General features: G+C 58.6%; 1 non-coding gene across 1 annotated transcript; it reads right to left on the reverse strand.

The window, feature by feature from the left end:
* Nucleotides 1-958: 958 nt before the first annotated feature.
* Nucleotides 959-1077, reverse strand: LOC131870953 (5S ribosomal RNA). The gene has a single exon (XR_009369254.1). It is a non-coding gene; the product is annotated as a 5S ribosomal RNA (ribosomal RNA).
* Between the last annotated feature and the right edge of the window lie 13019 nt (nucleotides 1078-14096).

Consider the following 14096-nt stretch of genomic DNA (forward strand, 5'->3'; position numbering starts at 1 on the left):
CCGGGGTGCGCACACCTTGGCTGGGTTGCGCACCTTTTGTGCGCTCCAAGGTGCGCACGAAGTCGGAGCTCGGTTTGCCCCGGGTGCGCACCTTCGCCAGGGTGCGCACCTTGATGCGCACGCCTTGGCTGGGCTGCGCACCTTGGTGGGCGCCATGGTGCGCACCTTTCGTGCGCTCCAAGGTGCGCACGAAGTCGGAGCTCGGTTTGCCCCGGGTGCGCACCTTGGTGGGCGCCATGGTGCACTCCGAGGTGCCCAAGATTGGTGCGCACCAAGGAGCGCTCCGAAGTGCGCTCCAAGGTGCGCGCGAAGTCGAAAGTTGGGTTAATTGTCCGGTTTGCCTCGGGTGCGCACCTTGCGTGCACCTTCGCCAGGGTGGGCGCCTTGGTGCGCACACCTTGGCTGGGCTGCGCACACCTTGGCACCCGCGTTTCCTTCATTTTAAATTTTTTTTTTTTACAATCTCTCAAGTGGGAAATTCTATAATCTCAACTTTTTTTGCCTTTTCAGGAAACTTTTGAATGGAGCGCATCATTGGTGCGCTCCGAAGTGTGCTCCAAAGCTCTCTCCAGCTGCGTGCACCTGCCCCGGCCGCGCACCCGGCCCCGCCCAGCTTCGCTCACCTGTCCCGGGCGTCTGGTGCGGAACCTTAGAGTAAGAAACATCACCGTGCACCTTGGCCAACGTGCGCGACTCGACCGAGCGCGCACTGGCCGAGGTGCACACCGATTTCACCTGGGTGCGCGCGCAGCACCTCGGGCGCACCGGGGTGCGCGCACAACGCCCGGGTTGCACCGTGGCCTGTGTGCTCGGGGCGCCTCGGGTGCGCGCTCGGTGTCGCCCCCGCGCGCGCGGTAGTGCGGGCAGCGCACCCCGGCCCGGCCCGGCCCCGACGAGAACGCAAACGGGCAAAAGGTTTATTCAAATAGCATTGCGACGCCCGGCGAAAAACTAAAAAAGGGTGCAACACCGGGACTTCCCGGGAGGTCACCCATCCCAGTACTACTCCGGCCCAAGCGCGCTTAACTGCGGAGTTCTGATGGGATCCGGTGCACTAACGCTGGTATGATCGCACCCGTTATGAGCTTGTCGCAGTGTGTACTTAGCAAACCGCGACCCACGTGCGAATCCACCCCGGCCACCCACCCCCGTCGAGGTGCACACCCTCCCTCGCGAAGTGCGCCCCGTTCGCCAAGTGTGAGCCCTGCCCGGGTGCGCGCACCTTGCTAGGGCGTCGGGTGTGCACCCGGCCCGGCCTACGTGCGTGCACCTGGAGGGGGCGTCGTGTGCGTGCAGTGTCCCGTCTGCAACGCGGTGCCCACACACCACCTCGGGCGCAACGACCTGCGCTCACATGTGGGCCGAGTGCACCTTGGTGCATGTTCGGGGCGCCTCGGGTGCACGCTCGATCTTGCCCCGGTGCACCAAGGCGCTCGGTTTGCCCCGGGTGCGCACTTGGTGCAAGGTGGGCACCCAAAATAGGGATCAAGCACCAAAACACAAGTTTCGGGATGCAAAATGGGACCCAAGGACCACAAATGCGTTCCAAGACCCATGATGGGTCCACGAGAACAAAAATGTGTTCCGAGACTTAATAAACAAATATTGGGTTTTAGGAGAAGAAACATGCTCTGATGCCCAAAACGAGAATCGACCCCGAAAAGGCCACAGGCCAAAAGTGGGATGCGAGACAAAAAAAAATGGGACCCGAGGACCAAAATTGGGTTCCCAGGTCGAAGACAGGGCAACCGGACAAGAAACGACCTCTAAGGCTCGAAATGAGTCCCGACGACTAAAACTTGACAAGAAGCACCCATCAGGCACCCAACTCGACACCCATGGGATGCCGACCCACCCGGGCTTCCACCTAGCACACCTTGGCACCCACCCACCCTCGCACCCAACCTCGCACCCAACTTAGCACCTTTGAACCCACATTGGCACTCACCCTGACCCTGGCACCTTGGAACCCACATTGGCACTCACCTTGACCCTGGCACCCACCTTTGCACTCACCTTGGGACCCACCCTGGCTCCCACCTCGGCACCCACCCAGACACCCACCTTGGTTCCTTGGCACCCACCTTGGATCCTTGGCACCCACCCCGACACCCACCTTGGCACGCAACTTGGCTACTTGCCACCCACCTTGGCTCCTTGACGCCCACCCCGACAACCACCCCGTGACCTACCCTGGCTAGGGTTGGTGCACACCCACCCTGGTGCCCACCTTGGCACCCACCCTATGACCCACCTTGGCACGCACCTTAGTACCCACCCCGTTACCCACCCTAGGACCCACCCCGTGACCCACCTTGGCCAGGGTGGGTGCACCCACCCTGGTGCCCACCTTGGCACCCACCCATCCTAGCACCCAGCCTGTGACCGGGCTTGGAACCCAACCTTGCACCCGCACCCGTCTTGGCCAGTGTGGGTGCGCACCCATCCTGGCACCCACGTTGTGACACACCCTTTAACCCACGCACCCTAGCACCCACGTTGGCACCCACCTTGGAACCCAACCTAGCAACTTGGCACCCACCCCGTGACCCACCTTGGCATCCACCATAGCAGTCGCCGACTTGGCACCCACCTCGGCACCCACCTTGACACTTGTGGACCCACCTTGCCACTCACCCTAGCATCGACCCATCCTAGCACCCACCCTGGCACCTTTGCACCCTAGCACTCACCCATCCTAGCACCTAACCTGTGACCCACCTTGACACTCACCCTCGCACCCACCTTGGAACCCAACCTAGCACCCACCCACCCTGACACCAACCCTAGCACCTACCCACCCTTGCACCCACCCTGTGACCCATCTTGGCACCCACCCATCCTACCACTCAACCTATCACCCACCTTCTCACCCACCTTGGCATCCACCTTAGCACCCACCCACACTGGCACCTTGGCACCCACCTCGGGCAAGGTGGGTGCACACCCACCCTGGCACCCAATTTAGAACCCACCGAGCATGTTACCCACCTTGGCACCCACATTGCAGCCCACCCTAGTACCCACCCTATGACCCACATTGGCATCCACACCCTAGCACCCAGGCACCTCGACACCCGCCTTGACACCCACCCTAGCACTGAACCTGTGACCCACCTTGGAACTCACCCTAGAACCCACCCACCCTGTGAACCACCTTGGCATCCACCTTAGCACCCACCCACCTTGGCACCCACTCTAGCACTCACCCATCCTAACACCCAACTTGTTACCCACCTTGGCACCCGCCCTCGCGTCCACCTTGAAACCCACCCTAGCACCCACCCACGCAGGAGCCCACCTTGGCACCCAACCTAACACCCACGCATCCTGGCACCCAACTTGTGACCCACCTTGGAACCCACCCTAGTACCCACCTTTGAACCCACTATATCACCAACCCACCTTGGCACCCACCCTATGACCCTCTTTGGAATCCACCCTAGCACGCACCCACCCTGGCACCCACCATGGAGCGCACCCTAGCACCCACCCACCTCGGCACGCACCTCAACACCCACCTTGGTGTGCGCACTGCGCCAACCTCTCAAAGACCCTATGTGGTGCGCTCCAAAGTGTACACCTTTGGTGCGCTCCAAGGTGCGCACCTTTGGTGCACACCGAGGTGCACACCAAAGTGTGCACCGAGGTGAGCACCAAAGTGCACTCCAGGGTGCACACCAAGGCGTGCACCTTTGGTGCGGTCAATGCAAACGAATTCGGAAGTTGGGGTCGATGTCCTAATCGCTGCTGCAGACTACACGTATGAGAATCGGACAAATAGCTTTATATAGGGGAGGTGTTGCGTTTGATGGGTCGACTCCCCTGGTTGTGTGCACTGCACCAACTTCAAAGACCCTGTCTTGTTTAAGAAGTCAAAAGTTGGGGTGGATGTCCTAATCATTGCTGCAGTCTACGCATGTATGAGAATCAGACAAATAGCTTATATAGGGGAGGTGTTGCATTCGGTGGGTTGACTCCCCTGGTTGTGCGCACTGCGCCAACCTCAAAGACCCCGCATAGCAGAAGAAGTCGGAAGTCGGATTTTGGTGAGCACCAAGGCGTGCACCTTTGGTGCGGTCAACGCAGACGAATTCAGAAGTTGGGGTGGATGTCCTAATCGTTGTTGCAGGCTACACATGTATGAGAATCAGACAAATAGCTTATATAGGGGAGGTGTTGGGTTTGATGGGTCAACTCCCTTGGTTGTGCGCATTACGCCAACCTCAAAGACCTTGTTTTCGTTAAGAAGTCAAAAGTTGGGGTCAATGTCCTAATGGCTCCTGCAGGCTACACATGTATGAGAATCGGACAAATAGCTTATATAGGGGAGGTGTTGGGTTTGATGGGTCGACTCCCCTGGTTGTGCGCATTACGTCAACCTCAAAGACCTTGTTTTCGTTAAGAAGTCAAAAGTTGGGGTCGATGTCCTAATTGCTCCTGTAGACTACACATGTATGAGAATCAGACAAATAGCTTATATAGGGGAGGTGTTGGGTTTGATGGGTTGACTCCCCTAGTTGTTCGCATTACACCAACCTCAAAGACCTTGTTTTCGTTTAGAAGCCGAAAGTTGGGGTCGATGTCCTAATTGCTCCTGCAGGCTACGCATGTATGAGAATCAGACAAATAGCTTATATAGGGGAGGTGTTGGGTTTGATGGGTCGACTCCCCTGGTTGTGCGCATTGCGCCAACCTCAAAGACCCTGCATTGCGGATGAAGTCGAAAGTCAGAGTTTGGTGTGCTACAAGGTGTGGTCGAAGGTGCTCACCTAGGTGTGCACCTTTGGAGCACAGGAAAAGTGCCCTCCAAAAGTGCGCACCTTTGGAGTGCACAAAAGTGCCCTCCAAAAGTGCGCACCTTTGGAGCGCAGAAAAGTGCCCTCCAAAAAGTGCCCTCCAAAAGTGCGCACCTTTGGAGCGCAGAAAAGTGCCCTCCAAAAAGTGCCCTCCAAAAGTGCGCACCTTTGGAGCGCAGAAAAGTGCCCTCCAAAAAGTGCCCTCCAAAAGTGCGCACCTTTGGAGCGCAGAAAAGTGCCCTCCAAAAGTGCGCACCTTTGGAGCGCAGAAAAGTGCCCTCCAAAAAGTGCCCTCCAAAAGTGCGCACCTTTGGAGCGCAGAAAAGTGCCCTCCAAAAAGTGCCCTCCAAAAGTGCGCACCTTTGGAGCGCAGAAAAGTGCCCTCCAAAAAGTGCCCTCCAAAAGTGCGCACCTTTGGAGCGCAGAAAAGTGCCCTCCAAAAAGTGCCCTCCAAAAGTGCGCACCTTTGGAGCGCAGAAAAGTGCCCTCCAAAAAGTGCCCTCCAAAAGTGCGCACCTTTGGAGCGCAGAAAAGTGCCCTCCAAAAGTGCGCACCTTTGGAGCGCACAAAAGTGCCCTCCAAAAGTGCGCACTTTTGGTGCGCACCAAGGCGCTGGTTCGGTCGTTGCAGGCGAGTTCGGAAGTTGGGGTCGATGTCCTGAGCGGAGGTGCAAACTACACAGGTGTCGGAATCGGACAAATAGCTTATATAGGGGAGGTGTATGCTTCGATGGGTCGACTCCCCAGGTTGAGCGCACCGCGCCAACCTCAAAGACCCTACGGTATGGATGAAGTCGGAAGTTGGGTCCGATGACCAATTCGATTAGTAGGTATGCTCATGAGGTCGGAATTTGGGTCCGATGACCTGCCATGTGCAGGAAGGCGAATGTTGACACTGTGCGTTGCAAGGTGCACACCAAGGCGCTGGTGCGGTCTTTTTAGTCGAGTTCGGAAGTTGGGGTCGATGTCCTGATCGGAGGTGCAAGCTACACAGGTGTGGGAATCGGACAAATAGCTTATATAGGGGAGGTGTATGCTTCGTTGGGTCGACTCCCCGGGTTGAGCGCACCGCGCCAACCTCAAAGACCCTACGGTATGGATGAAGTCGGAAGTTGGGTCCGATGACCGATTCGATATGTAGGCATACTCGCGAGGTCGGAATTTGGGTCCGATGACCTGCCACGTGCAGGAAGGCGAATGTTGGCACTGTGCGTTGCAAGGTGCGCACCAAGGCGCTGGTTCGGTCGTTGGAGGCGAGTTCGGAAGTTGGGGTCGATGTCTTGATCGGAGGTGCAAACTACACAGGTGTGGGAATCGGACAAATAGCTTATATAGGGGAGGTGTATGCTTCGTTGGGTCGACTCCCCGGGTTGAGCGCACCGCGCCAACCTCAAAGACCCTACGGTATGGATGAAGTCGGAAGTTGGGTCCGATGACCGATTCGATATGTAGGCATACTCGCGAGGTCGGAATTTGGGTCCGATGACCTGCCATGTGCAGGAAGGCGAATGTTGGGACTGTGCGTCGCAAGGTGCGCACCAAGGCGCTGGTGCCGTCGTTGCAGTCGAGTTCGGAAGTTGGGGTCGATGTCCTGGTCAGAGGTGCAAACTACACAGGTGTGGGAATCGGACAAATAGCTTATATAGGGGAGGTGTATGCTTCGATGGGTCGACTCCCTGGGTTGAGCGCACCGCGCCAACCTCAAAGACCCTACAGTATGGATGAAGTCGGAAGTTGGGTCCGATGACCGATTCGATACGTAGGCATATTGGCGAGGTCTGAATTTGTGTCCGATGACCTGCCATGCGCAGGAAGGCGGAATTTGGGTCCGATGACCGAGTTGATGGCGTGCCATGCGCAGAAAGGCGGAATTTGGGTCCGATGACCGAGTTGATGTTGATGGCCCGCCATGCACAGGAAGGCGGAATTTGGGTCCGATGACCGATTTGAAGGCGTGCCATACGCAAAAAGGCGGAGTTTGGGTCCGATGACCGAGTTGATATTGATGGCCCGCCATGCGCAGGAAGGCGGAATTTGGGTCCGATGACCTGACATACGCATGGAGTCCGACTCGGGGGCCGATGTTCGATTCGATGACTTGCATTGTGGGTAAAGTCGGAAGTTGTGGTCTTTGACCCGATTCGATGACCAGACTTCGGCTGCTTGAGAATCGGACAAATAACTTATATAGGGGAGGTAGTGTTCTCGAGCATCCTCCCCCCGTGCCCGTTTATGTCGATTGATGCTGGTGCTCGACTGGTTGGAGCGCTCGGATGCAAAAATCTTGCACCAGGATTTATCGATTGTGATGGACACGGCAAGTCTCCTGATTGCTATGCAGGAGCTCATCGTGAATCTCTATGCGGCCTTGGTATGGACTCGACCTGCGGAATGGTTCGGCAATGGTAGTCGCTCCAACACGTCCTTGCAATGGCCACAGAGGTGATTCGACTAGAGCTCCAGTCTAGCTTTTGGGTTGCTTGGCGGACTGGTATAGCCGCGATCGAGTTCCGGCCATGAACGTTTTAGATAGCTCTTGGGCTTTCTGGGACGGAAGTCGGAAGTTTGGGCTGTTGTCCGATTTGATGACCATTCTTCGGATGTGTGAGAATCGGACAAATAACTTATATAGGGGACTGTGTTGTCTCACGCAGCCCCCTCCGTGCCCCTCTATCTCGACCGATGTTGGTGCTTGAAAGGGTTGGGATCGCTCGGATTTATAAACGTGCACCACCATTTGTCGAGTGTGAGGGACGCGGCAGGTCTCCTAAATGCTATGCGGGCGCTCTCTGAGAATCTCTATCCGGCCTCGACACAGACTAGTCTTGCTGAATGGTTTGGCACTGGTAGTCGATCCAACACGTCGTTGTTGTGGCCGCCTAGGCGATTCGATTCGAGCCCCCGTCTAGCTTTTGGGTTGCTTGGCGGATTTTGCCCTATCCGCAAGTGAGCTCGGTCCCTAAACGTTCGAGAAACCCGATTGCTATGCGCCGACTCTCTTTCTTGCGAGCCTCCATCTAGCTTTTGGGTCTCTACGGAACGGAAGTCGGAATCTGGGACCGTTGTTTGATTCGACGAGGCAGACTACGGTTGTGCGAGAATCGGACAAATAACTTATATAGGGGAGGTGTTGACTGGAGCATTCTCCCCCGTGCCCCTCTAACTCGACCAATGCTGGCGCTCGAACGGTGGTAGCGCTCGGATTTTCATTGAGCGCCAGCATTGGTCGATTTAGAGGGGCATGCGAGATTCCCGAATGCTATGCGAGGGCTCTAACGGAAATGTCTATTGGCTTCGGTATGGATGCAATTGCGAGTGGTTCGGCAAAGGTAGTCGTTCCGATGCGTCCATGTCGTGGCCAAATCGATAATTCGATTTGAGCCCTCGTATAGCATTTGGGTCTCTCGATGTGATTCCGCATTCCAGTCCCTTTGGGCACTGCTTGAGCCGCATCCCAGGGGGTTCCCTTCCCAATAATCTGCCTCGCAACCCGATTGCTATGCGGTGAGGCTCCTCGGCCGCCTCGGAACTATCTGTGTATCAGACGCATCGCGGGATAAGGGGTTGGCAACGGTAGTCGCCCCAAGCGCGTCCGATGCTTGGACCATTCCGAGGCGGCCCTGAAGCCTCTTCCGTCTAGCCGTTGGGTCCTTCTCGCCGCATCCCTCGCCTCGCACCCCGATTGCTATGCGGTGAGGCTCCTCGGCCGCCTCGGAACTATCTGTGTATCGGACGCGTCGCGGGATAAGGGGTTGTCACTGGTAGTCGCCCCAAGCGCGTCCGATGCTTGGACCATTCCGAGGCGGCCCTGAAGCCTCTTCCGTCTAGCCGTTGGGTCCTTCTCGCCGCATCCCTCGCCTCGCACCCCGATTGCTATGCGGTGAGGCTCCTCGGCCGCCTCGGAACTATCTGTGTATCGGACGCGTCGCGGGATAAGGGGTTGTCATTGGTAGTCGCCCCAAGCGCGTCCGATGCTTGGACCATTCCGAGGCGGCCCTGAAGCCTCTTCCGTCTAGCCGTTGGGTCCTTCTCGCCGCATCCCTCGCCTCGCACCCCGATTGCTATGCGGTGAGGCTCCTCGGCCGCCTCGGAACTATCTGTGTATCGGACGCGTCGCGGGATAAGGGGTTGTCACTGGTAGTCGCCCCAAGCGCGTCCGATGCTTGGACCATTCCGAGGCGGCCCTGAAGCCTCTTCCGTCTAGCCGTTGGGTCCTTCTCGCCGCATCCCTCGCCTCGCACCCCGATTGCTATGCGGTGAGGCTCCTCGGCCGCCTCGGAACTATCTGTGTATCGGACGCGTCGCGGGATAAGGGGTTGTCACTGGTAGTCGCCCCAAGCGCGTTCGATGCTTGGACCATTCCGAGGCGGCCCTGAAGCCTCTTCCGTCTAGCCGTTGGGTCCTTCTCGCCGCATCCCTCGCCTCGCACCCCGATTGCTATGCGGTGAGGCTCCTCGGCCGCCTTGGAACTATCTGTGTATCGGACGCGTCGCGGGATAAGGGGTTGTCACTGGTAGTCGCCCCAAGCGCGTCCGATGCTTAGACCATTCCGAGGCGGACCCGAAGCCTCTTCCGTCTAGCCGTTGGGTCCTTCTCGCCGCATCCTTCGCCTCGCACCCCGATTGCTATGCGGTGAGGCTCCTCGGCCGCCTCGGAACTATCTGTGTATCGGACGCGTCGCGGGATAAGGGGTTGTCACTGGTAGTCGCCCCAAGCGCGTCCGATGCTTGGACCATTCCGAGGCGGACCCGAAGCCTCTTCCGTCTAGCCGTTGGGTCCTTCTCGCCGCATCCCTCGCCTCGCACCCCGATTGCTATGCGGTGAGGCTCCTCGGCCGCCTTGGAACTATCTGTGTATCGGACGCGTCGCGGGATAAGGGGTTGTCACTGGTAGTCGCCCCAAGCGCGTCCGATGCTTGGACCATTCCGAGGCGGACCCGAAGCCTCTTCCGTCTAGCCGTTGGGTCCTTCTCGCCGCATCCCTCGCCTCGCACCCCGATTGCTATGCGGTGAGGCTCCTCGGCCGCCTTGGAACTATCTGTGTATCGGACGCGTCGCGGGATAAGGGGTTGTCACTGGTAGTCGCCCCAAGCGCGTCCGATGCTTGGACCATTCCGAGGCGGACCCGAAGCCTCTTCCGTCTAGCCGTTGGGTCCTTCTCGCCGCATCCCTCGCCTCGCACCCCGATTGCTATGCGGTGAGGCTCCTCGGCCGCCTTGGAACTATCTGTGTATCGGACGCGTCGCGGGATAAGGGGTTGTCACTGGTAGTCGCCCCAAGCGCGTCCGATGCTTGGACCATTCCGAGGCGGCCCCGAAGCCTCTTCCGTGTAGCCGTTGGGTCCTTCTCGCCGCATCCCTCGCCTCGCACCCCGATTGCTATGCGGTGAGGCTCCTCGGCCGCCTTGGAACTATCTGTGTATCGGACGCGTCGCGGGATAAGGGGTTGTCACTGGTAGTCGCCCCAAGCGCGTCCGATGCTTGGACCATTCCGAGGCGGCCCCGAAGCCTCTTCCGTGTAGCCGTTGGGTCCTTCTCGCCGCATCCCTCGCCTCGCACCCCGATTGCTATGCGGTGAGGCTCCTCGGCCGCCTTGGAACTATCTGTGTATCGGACGCGTCGCGGGATAAGGGGTTGTCACTGGTAGTCGCCCCAAGCGCGTCCGATGCTTGGACCATTCCGAGGCGGACCTGAAGCCTCTTCCCTCTAGCCGTTGGGGCTTTCTCGCCGCATCCCTCGCCTCGCACCCTGATTGCTATGCTGTGAGGCTCCTCGGCCGCCTTGGAACTATCTGTGTATCGGACGCATCGCGGGATAAGGGGTTGGCAGTGGTAGTCGCCCCAAGCGCATCCGATGCTTGGACCATTCCGAGGCGGCCCTGCAGCCTCTTCCGTCTAGCCGTTGGGGCCATCTCGCCGCATCCCCCACCTCGCACCACGATTGCTATGCGGTGAGGCTCCTTGGCCGCCTCGGAACTATCTGTGTATCGGACGCATCGCGGGATAAGGGGTTGTCACTGGTAGTCGCCCCAAGCGCGTCCGATGCTTGGACTATTCCGAGGCGGCCCTGCAGCCTCTTCCGTCTAGCCGTTGGGGCCATCTCGCTGCATCCCCCACCTCCTCGGCCGCCTCGGAACTATCTGTGTATCGGACGCATCGCGGGATAAGGGGTTGGCAGTGGTAGTCGCCCCAAGCGCGTCCGATGCTTGGACTATTCCGAGGCAGCCCTGCAGCCTCTTCCGTCTAGCCTTTGGGGCCATCTCGCCGCATCCCTCGCCTCGCACCCCGATTGCTATGCGGTGAGGCTCCTCGGCCGCCTGGGAACTATCTTCGTATCGGACGCATCGCGGGATAAGGGGTTGTCACTGGTAGTCGCCCCAAGCGCGTCCGATGCTTGGACTATTCCGAGGCGGCCCTGTGGCCTCTTCCGTCTAGCCGTTGGGGCCATCTCGCCGCATCCCCCACCTCGCACCCCGATTGCTATGCGGTGAGGCTCTTCGGCCGCCTTGGAACTATCTTCGTATCGGACGCATTGCGGGATAAGGGGTTGTCACTGGTAGTGGCCCCAAGCGCGTCCGATGCTTGGACTATTCCGAGGCGGCCCTGCAGCCTCTTCCGTCTAGCCGTTGGGGCCATCTCGCCGCATCCCCCACCTCGCACCCCGATTGCTATGCGGTGAGGCTCCTCGGCCGCCTTGGAACTATCTTCGTATCGGACGCATCGCGGGATAAGGGGTTGTCACTGGTAGTCGCCCCAAGCGCGTCCGATGCTTGGACTATTCCGACGCGGCCCTGTGGCCTCTTCCGTCTAGCCGTTGGGGCCATCTCGCCGCATCCCCCACCTCGCACCCCGATTGCTATGCGGTGAGGCTCCTCGGCCGCCTTGGAACCATCTTCGTATCGGACGCATCGCGGGATAGGGGGCTGTCACTGGTAGTCGCCCCAAGCGTGTCCGATGCTTGGACCATTCCTAGGCGGCCCTGAAGCCTCTTCCGTCTAGCCGTTGGGGCCTTCCCGCCCCATCCCTCGCCTCGCACCCCCGATTGCTATGCGGTGAGGCTCCTCGGCCGCCTTGGAACCATCTGTGTATCGGACGCATCGCGGGATAAGGGGTTGGCACTGGCAGTCGCCCCAAGCGCGTCCGATGCTTGGACCATTCCGAGGTGGCCCTGAAGCCTCTTCCGTCTAGCCGTTGGGGCCTTCCCGCCCCATCCCTCGCCTCGCACCCCGATTGATATGCGGTGAGGCTCCTCGGCCGCCTTGGAACTATCTGTGTATCGGACGCATCGCGGGATAAGGGGTTGGCACTGGTAGTCGTCCCAATCGCATCCGATGCTTGGACCATTCCGAGGCGGCCCTGCAGCCTCTTCCGTTTAGCCGTCGGGGCCTTCCCGCCGCATCCCTCGCCTCGCATCCCGATTCCTATGCGGTGAGTCTTCTCGGCCGCCGCGGAACTATACCTGTTATTGCTACTGCATCCTTCGGCTGGTAACCTCCTCTGCCGCCTTGGAACGTTCTCTTTGTCGGACGCGTCGCGGGATAAGGGGTTGGCACTGGTAGTCGCCCCAAGCGCGCCCGATGCATAGACCGCTCCGAGTCGACCTTGCTTTCAGCCTCTCACATGCATAGACCTCTCTGAGTCGACCCTGCAGCCTCTCACGTTTAGCCTTTGGAATCTCGCCTCACAACATGATTGCTATCCTTGATGCATCCCTTGCCTCGAGCCCTGATTGCTTTCTTGGCTGCATCCCTCCTCTCCTCACAGCCCGGTTGTCATCACTGCTTCATCCGTCGCTTCATGCATTCTGGCTGCTGGGCCCTTCCCACCGCACACCTCGATTGCTATCTCTTCTGCATCACACACCCCGATTGCTATCTCTGCTACATCCCTCGGCTCTCACTTCTGCATCCTTCGCCTCACACCTCGATTGCTATCAATGCTGCATCCGTAACCTCACACCCCGATTGCTATGCGGGGAGGCTCCTTGGCCGCCTTGGAAATTTCTGTGTGTCGGACGCACCGCGGGATAAGGGGTTGGCACTGGTAGTCGCCCCAAGTGCGCCCGATTCTTAGACCGCTTCGAGGTGACCTCGTAGCCTCTTTCGTCCAGGCTTCCTGCCTTCAACGCCCTTTTTACACCTCGATTGCTATGCGCGGGCTCGTTGGCGTCTATCACCTCTCTGCGAAGAGTGGCACGATGATTGTTGGGGTAAATCGTAGCAGTCCGATCTCTGGCCTTGGGCCATTGTGAGGGCTGATCGATTTCCTGTGCGCATCTCGTGTTCGCCCAGTAACAGACTCGACGACTTGTAATCGGTCTTGTTCCCGATTGTTCCTGGAGGTAGTCTTCGGAACTCTTGGATTTGACCTGTCACTCGAACTGTCCTCTTCCGAGGATGCTTGTGTGTGTGTGCTTGTGCCATTTCCTTGGCGGTATTAACGAGATATTAAAGAGCGGAGTGAGCGCCTCGCCCAGCTATGTTTGGGGCTCTCACTCCCTTACCCGGTGTGCGACCGCTTTGCACGTAGGTTGCGGAGCATCGCGACTCTTTCGATGTTTGGCGGTTGTCTTCCGGTGATGCGTTGGTCCCGAAGTGCACGTTACTAGCATTTCTGCCATTGTTCTCGATCTTTGGCACGTTCCTTCGTTGCAATTGGATATATATCTCCGTTTATACGCGCAGGCTTCTCCCGCCTATTCAGCGCTGTCCCACTCTCAGCACTCTCGTGGTCTCCTTGGCTTCTCTCTCCCGTGAGCGAGCTCTCTTCTCGAGTCTTTTCCATGTCCCATGGAGGTTGCCTTGCGAAATTCGGGCACACAAACGTGACCGGATAAGAGCGGAATTGCCTATGAGGAGAAGCTCACCTTAGGGAGCAGCAATGCCGAGTGTTTCGACAGAGGGTAGAGGGGGCGTTGTTTGGGCGGTTGCACAAAAGAGTGCTACGTTTGCACTGAAGGTTGCTTCTTCGTCTCCGACGAACTCTTCGAGGCAAAAAAGCTTGTTTACGGGGTCGAGGTGGGACTGTTCGTGCGAGTTGCGCCACCAAAAGTGCGTAGGGGGCATATACCTGGGAAATGGATGTCTCTGAGTGGCCTTACTCGGTCGCGTGCACGGTGCATTCTCTAACGGCAGGACTGTCGCGAGCATGTGCGGTTCGGATGTTTTCGGGTAAAGGGTTCCGTACGGGATGTTCTTCCCAGGCTCCTGTGAACCGAGACTCTGCATCGTCATGCTCCGGCTCCCGTGGGTGCTTCATGCCTCGTCGAGCTGTTTGTCGTGGACGATTAAGGCCGAGGCCT

Source organism: Cryptomeria japonica, unplaced genomic scaffold (assembly GCF_030272615.1).
Source record: "Cryptomeria japonica unplaced genomic scaffold, Sugi_1.0 HiC_scaffold_359, whole genome shotgun sequence".
Classification (NCBI taxonomy): domain Eukaryota; kingdom Viridiplantae; phylum Streptophyta; class Pinopsida; order Cupressales; family Cupressaceae; genus Cryptomeria; species Cryptomeria japonica.